Here is a 7,317-nt window from a genome sequence, read left to right as displayed (position 1 = left end):
ATTGGCTAATATTTTGTTATTTATGGAAAACTAAATATTTTATTGGCAATTTCATAAATTCATTGCCATTTTCGTTATCTATTAATAGCCATTTTTCGTTATCTAATTAATGCAACATCGCGTCGAGTTCGAACTCTACATGCTGTACATATACAAGTTTAGATTATTTTGTTTACTTGAGAATAATCGCATTTAGAATATTATATATTTTTTATAATATTATTGTATACATTATATAAATTGGTATAGGTATTTTCAATAGTCTTGAGAAAATCTAAAATGATATCAGTTTTAAAGCTATTTCATTTATTAAAATTTCATTTATTTTATTTCAAACTATTATATTTACTATTATTTTATAAAATATAAAAAAACATATTTTATTAAAAGAAATTAATTTTCCTTTAGATCTGTTAATAATTTTTTTAATATTTAATAAATTTTAATTATGAAATAATAGATTCATTTTTTAATATTTTATTTTAATTTATTTTCAATATTTTAAATTAATTATTTAATTTAAAAAATTATATCTATACAATTATCTAATAATATTAGTGTAGACACCTAAAAATATCTCATTAATTCTACACTAATTATTCATCTATTTAATTAAGTAATTCTTTAATTATTTGATTAAGTTAAATATTTATTCTAATCAGAACATTTAACATTTTTAATTATCAAATTCTTATCATTTCATCATTTAATCAATTAACCCTATCTCAATTATTAATTAAATATCAATTATTTAATTAATTGCAAAAATTTCCTTAGTTAAATAATTGTTATGATTTAATTAATTCAATTTCCTATGATTAAATAATTTCATTTCAATTAATTAATTAATTAATTCTTCCAATCCCCAAATTATAATTCCAATTAATTCCATCTAATTTCATGTCATTTTCCACTAATTCGAATTTCACTTCATTTCAATTAATTTCATTTTCTTCCAAATTCATTTTTCACCAAATCTGAATTTCAGTTAATTTCATGTGCATTTTAGCATTCGAAAGTCCAAATTTAAGTCCAAATTGAAAATGAAAATCAAATTCAATTTTAAATCCCTACAACACATGATAAAATCTGAACTGATTGATCAAATCTGTTATCTAATTAGTTAACGCAACTATCTCATCAATCACCCTTTTTAACTCTCAATCACCTTTTCTGAATGATCAATTAATCTACTTATCTCTCCAATCAATTTAGGCATCTGACTCATCAACTTAGTCAACTAGCTAGTCTATTCAGTCTACTAGTTAATCAATTGAGTTGACTCCTCAATCAATTATGTTAACAGATCAATCTAATGAGCTAACAGATCAATCTAATGAGTTAACAGATCAATCAGTTTTAGTTGTCTATCAATCAACACTTGAGTTCAAATTCTCACCTTCTTTGTGTTGGAAATATATAAATTCAACCTCTTTTTCTCAATTCAAGCTAGAATCAGAGTCTTCAAAGTTATTGTCCATCTTATGTAGGAAATCAGTGCAACACCTGAGAGCCACCTACACCAACAATTATGGAGAAGAACAATGGAAGCACAAGTGGAGAATATGGAGTTTTAATTTAGTTTAATCTTTCTATTTCTATCATTTATTTCATTATACAGTGTTTAAAATCGATTTAATTAGTTAAGGATTTTGTGATTCGTCCTTTTTGTCTAATTAGCTTAGATTTGATCATTTCATACATGAGAACAATTGGTGAACCTGACGTGAATCAAATCTAACCTTCCTCTGTTGTTTTAACTGGTTTTGCAGATACGTGCGTGCACAGAAAACCAGAATCCATAATTGATCAGACAAAAATTCACAATTGCAAATATTTATCCGCAATTGCCATCAAAATCCATTGCAATTGATAGTAAAATCCACCACAATTTCTCAAAAAAGGGGAAAAATAATTGTTTATTTTTTGTTTCTTAATTAGTTGATCTTGTGCACCTAACCCATAAAAATCTTTCAATTCTGAGAATTTTTTATTTTTTGCATAAAATGTGTCTAATCCAATGGTAGGAAAGCTAACCTTCGAAATCTCAAGTGCAAGGAGGGAAAAACAAGATAGGATAGAACAAAGAGCATACCAAAGACTCCTAAAAGAAGATAGAGAGCTTCAGGAAATTGAAGAAAAGGAAGCAATCACCCAATATCATAGAAGCATCCATTGATTCATTGCCAAATACAAATTTTATGACGACATTAATGTGATGGCTCATGTGATTTTGGATAAAATCATTACAGAATCAAATTTCTATCTTCTGTCTTTTGTTGTTGTTTATTTAAAAATAAATAAAAAATTTATTTTTGCATTTAACTAATGAGCAATTAACCTGTTATTGCTACACAATTGCTCAGATATCAATTTGCAATTTCTATCACAGTAATTCGCAATTGCTAGTCTAGGTTTTTTGCATTCTATCTCTATTTAGTTCTGGTTTTTATCAAGATTGCTCTCTATTTGTGAAAATATATAGATTTTTAACTGAGAAAATTAGGCTAGATAGCCCACCATATGTCTACTAACATTATTTTCTCTGTAGGGTTAGAGTAGAAAAATTCTTTTGGTGTTGTTAAAAAGAACAATACAATTTTCATCATTGCTATGATGGTTAAAATGAACCCCATGCCTTTTCGGAGTAACATCTCTAATGTTTAGAAAACATTGCAATGAAGGTTTAAAAGGAATCATTGTTCTTCCTATCTTCAAGATGATAGGTATATGCTCTCCCCTTTTTTGGGTAATCAAAAAGCCATACCCACCTTTTTCATGCTTTATTTCATTTAATACATTAGAATAACACCTTTAGAAGGCTCTCCTCCCAAGTATCCCATAAGGCCAAGTGAGAGGGAACGACCTAAGTGGCAACGACTAAAGCCAAGTAATCCAAGCCACTCTAAATAAATGTGTATGTGATAAAAATCATATGCGATGAGTGTTACATGTTGTCACAACAACATTATGCCTCCCTCAATGCCTATACGGTACGTTAAAATCCGTAGAGGGTAACTTCTATAGACAGGGAGACCTCCCTCAATAGAGTGTAAAACAATGCTGATTGTGACCACTCGAATGGAACTCTTTCTAAACACCTTAGAAATTAGAAGCCCAACTAAGTCAGTAACTAGACACTTGGATTATCACATTGCAAGGGTGGGGAACAATTTCCCCCCAAGACACACCATATATCTCCTAGGATAATAGGCCAATGGAGGAGCAATCTTCTTTGGTCTAGTTTCCTAAAAAAGGTAAAAAAATGGGCACACCCTAGGGTGTGATAGGGTTGTTTGAGCTAATGGAGTATCAAGATGTAGTTTGTGGTAATACTTGTGACCTTTTGACCATAAGGAGAGTCTGCTTGATGTTCTATCGATTGACCAATTATGACGAAAACAAAATGGGGTTTTGAAAAAGACTCCAACATTCATGAGAATTTGAAAAAGTTCTTTAAACAAGTATTATTTTTGTGTTATTATTCTTTTTGATGTGTCTATTGTGTCCTTTGCTACATTTCACCAAATTCAAACATTTTAGAAAATACCAAAAACAAAGTGGAACCTCAACCAGGTTTAGTCAAAACATCAACAAGATCAAGTCCCTCAACAAAGTCAAGTGTCAACATCAACACCAACATCAAACCAAAACTTTTGCAAAATTCAAAGATAAAAAACATGTCTTTCTCAAGTGATCTTAAGTCGTAGACATCTAGTTAATGTATAAGTCCTTTAGTGTCATCATACTGCACAAAGTTTTTGCACAAGTCCTCACATCACAAAAAGAGTAGTCTTCAATCAAGTTGCATCCACTCATATAGAATTAAGTATTGCATTAGAGTCTAAGAAACATACCTCAATACATGGGTCTGAAAGTATATGACAAATTTCCATTTTGAGCAACCCGATCTTGGGCCAAACAATGACCAATTAGGAATAATTGATAGTTTGGACAACCTTGCTTGGAAACTAAAAGTTGATCGTGCTTAGTACGATATAGTTGACACCATCATAGATAATGAGATCTGGAAATCTGTTCATCTTGATGAAAAATTGAGGAAAAAGATTAAAAAAAAAAAGACATCTCAAAAGGAAGCCATTAGACAATTGGTTGAAAAGACTATAGCAGAGTTTCTAAATCCTCGTTAGATTCCTTAAAACAAAGTGTCAATCATTCCTAGGTTTTCCATATAGTTTGCATTATAATCTTTAGCATATGGGTCTAAAAGGAGATGAGAAATTCCCATTTCAGCAACCCAATCTTGGGTCAAACAATATTCAATTAGAAATAATTGATGGTTTAAATATTCTTGCTGAAAAATTGATAGTTGATCAAGACCAATATGACATAGTCCAAGCTGTCATAGATGAGGAAGTTTGAAAGTCAATACAAATTGACATAGACCTCAAAAATCAAATCAAAGAAGAGGAATATTTTGAAGCATTTAGGCAATATGCTGAAGATCTTGTGTTTGAATTCTGAAATCCTTGATAGCAAGTCTTCACTCATAGATTGCATTGTCTGCATTTTAGTCTTTAGAAAGTCTTAGAAGCATACCTGGTTACATTTAGTTGAGTCTTGCATTCACATTTTAGAGAGTCTTAAAGAGTCAAGATCACATTGAAATAACATTCATGCCATTAGCATGTGCTCAAAAGGCAAAACATTAGATGGAACCTAATAATGACCCTTCGGTTAACCCAACATGGAATATGAACTTGTCCACAAATCAGCAAACACCGGGTTGGAGAACTGCAAACTTATCAACAAACATAAACATGATGCCCTCCATTGATGAAATACAACATAATCTAACTAAAAAAGAATTGGAAGCAGCCCAACAAGATCTTGCAACGCTCTCATCAATAATGATAGAGACAAATATCTTGCACGATTAGTCCAAAATGGGGCCAAATTACCTCCAGGAGTGAACATTTCGGCTATATTGCTGCCAGGTGTGACATTGCATTAATTTTGTTCCTTGAGTACCTACTATTACACAAACTCAAGCAACACTTGCAACATCAACCTAGGGTGTATCTCAAAATACTCAAGCAACTACAACTTCAACACCATCAATAGTTGCATTGGCAAGTACTAATGTTAAATCTCAAATAATGCCTAGTGTAACAATGCAAGCTAAAATAGCTCAAAACCCTTCTTCAACAAGTATAACCCAACCTTCAGTTTCAGGTGGATCTACCTACAGTGGCCAGAATGTGAATCAAGGGATAACAAGATCAACTCAGTCGAATGTTAATACACTATTTGCATAATTTACACAACCTAGTGGGAATTATGGTACACAACTACATGGTCAATCTACATTTCGGAAAGCTCAAGTTACTCCAATATTGTTCCTTTTGTGAGAAATACTCATCAAGTCAGTACACCATTGATGCAAACATAGATCCTGACTCAACAAATGGAGAATCTTCAGAAATAGATGACCAATATGCAAACAGTCAATGATAAAAGGAGCTATACAATGGAGGACCTTTGTCCATATCCTTTTGACAAAAAGTTATACATGCCACCTTTTCCCATGCATTTTGAAACTCCAAGTTTTGACAAATATAGAGGGAAAGGTGATCCTTGAGATCATGTCAGTGAATTCGTCATGATATGTATCGAGGTAGCACATGATGATACATACTTAATGAGGCTATTTTCCAAAAGTCTTGGAGGGACAACATTAGAATGGTTTTCACACTTCCCACCTAAGATTGCTTCATGGGGTGAACTGGTTGAGTTATTCATATCAAAATTTGCATTCAATATAGATATTCCAGTTACCTTGATAGATTTATGTGCAACAAAGAAAAAGAAAGGAGAAACCTTTACTACATTCTTGCAAAGCTAGAGAGGTTTATACTGCAGATGTCTTAGTCATATCCCTGAAGCTGAGAAAGTAGACATTTTCAATGAAAATCATGTACCTGCAATTAAGTATCCATTACAAATGGAATTCCTAAACAATTTTAAAGACATCATGGAAAAAGGCATCAAATGTGAAAGAGGCATATTAGAGCAAGGGATTATGAAACACCACAAAGATAATGGGCCAAACACAAGTACAAACAACGAAAGACCAAAATTTTGGTCTAGGAATAGGAATGTCACAAATGATGGAGTTGTTGATGCATGTGTTGTAAATAGAGCTCAACCAATAGTATCTCTACAAGGACCAGTTGATCTTGCTAGTAAGAATCTAACTCAGATAAACAACACCAATGCACTACAATCAAGCAATCCAAGACCACCAAGGGCAGGTGCACCCAGAAGAAGATTTACACCCCTTGGTGAACCTATTGAAATAACACTCAAAAAATTGATACAAAGTAATTCCATAACTTTACCAAAAGTCAGACCTTATGAACTAGGTCCATTTTGATGATTAATGATGAACAACAGATACCCTTACTAGTACTGAGAGAGGGGGGGGTGAATTAGTATAGTCAAAGACTTTCTAACAATCTTTTCAAGATAAAACAACACTAACCAGTTGTCTTCATTACTGAACTTAACCATTGAAATACTGGTTAAACACACTAAGACTTCAGACAACATAGACCGATAAGTCTGAACACTTCAAATACATTTAATACTTGATAGCTACTTTACCCATAAACATATGCATGTGTTGTGTCACCACTACCATAACCATTAGCTCTACATGCATAATCACTTAAACAAAGAACACTTAATCATCGCATGAAAAATGCACAACACATGACACACAGATTTTTCACGTGGAAACCCAAATGGGAAAAACCACGGTGGGAATGAATACCCACAAGCTTGTTTTTGAACTCTTTTGAAGCTTTCTTTGTTAGGAGCCTAGTCAGGTTAAAGACTTTACAATAAGGTTCTGCTAGGAACCAATCCTATTAAAGATCACCCGATTAAGGGATGGGTATATACCCTATTAAATGTTACCTTGCTAGAGGATTTGAAGAACTTAATGAATCTTGAGTCACCTGGTTAGAGGATTTGTAGTAAGCATATTAAAGCTACCCAACAAAGGGATTTTCCTTCTATTGAAATGGTTAGAAGACAACAGGTAAAGCTTTGATCTGATAACAACAGTATATGCTAAGGCAGATCCTTTTCAATTCCTATACTTCTACAATCACACTCTGTAGTTTTCTCTTACTGGTCTGTCAAGTATCTCATCACTCTGATACACACACAACATTAGCCAACAACTTACAATAACAAACATCATCGACCTTATAGACAACAATTAGGTCGGTAGCATAAACCCTAAACCCTAAGCATTTTAGGTTTAAAATACAAGTGGTCCAATCCTAA

Source organism: Cryptomeria japonica, chromosome 2, assembly GCF_030272615.1.
Source record: "Cryptomeria japonica chromosome 2, Sugi_1.0, whole genome shotgun sequence".
In the NCBI taxonomy this organism is placed as follows: domain Eukaryota; kingdom Viridiplantae; phylum Streptophyta; class Pinopsida; order Cupressales; family Cupressaceae; genus Cryptomeria; species Cryptomeria japonica.
Note: the sequence above shows the minus strand (reverse complement) of the source record.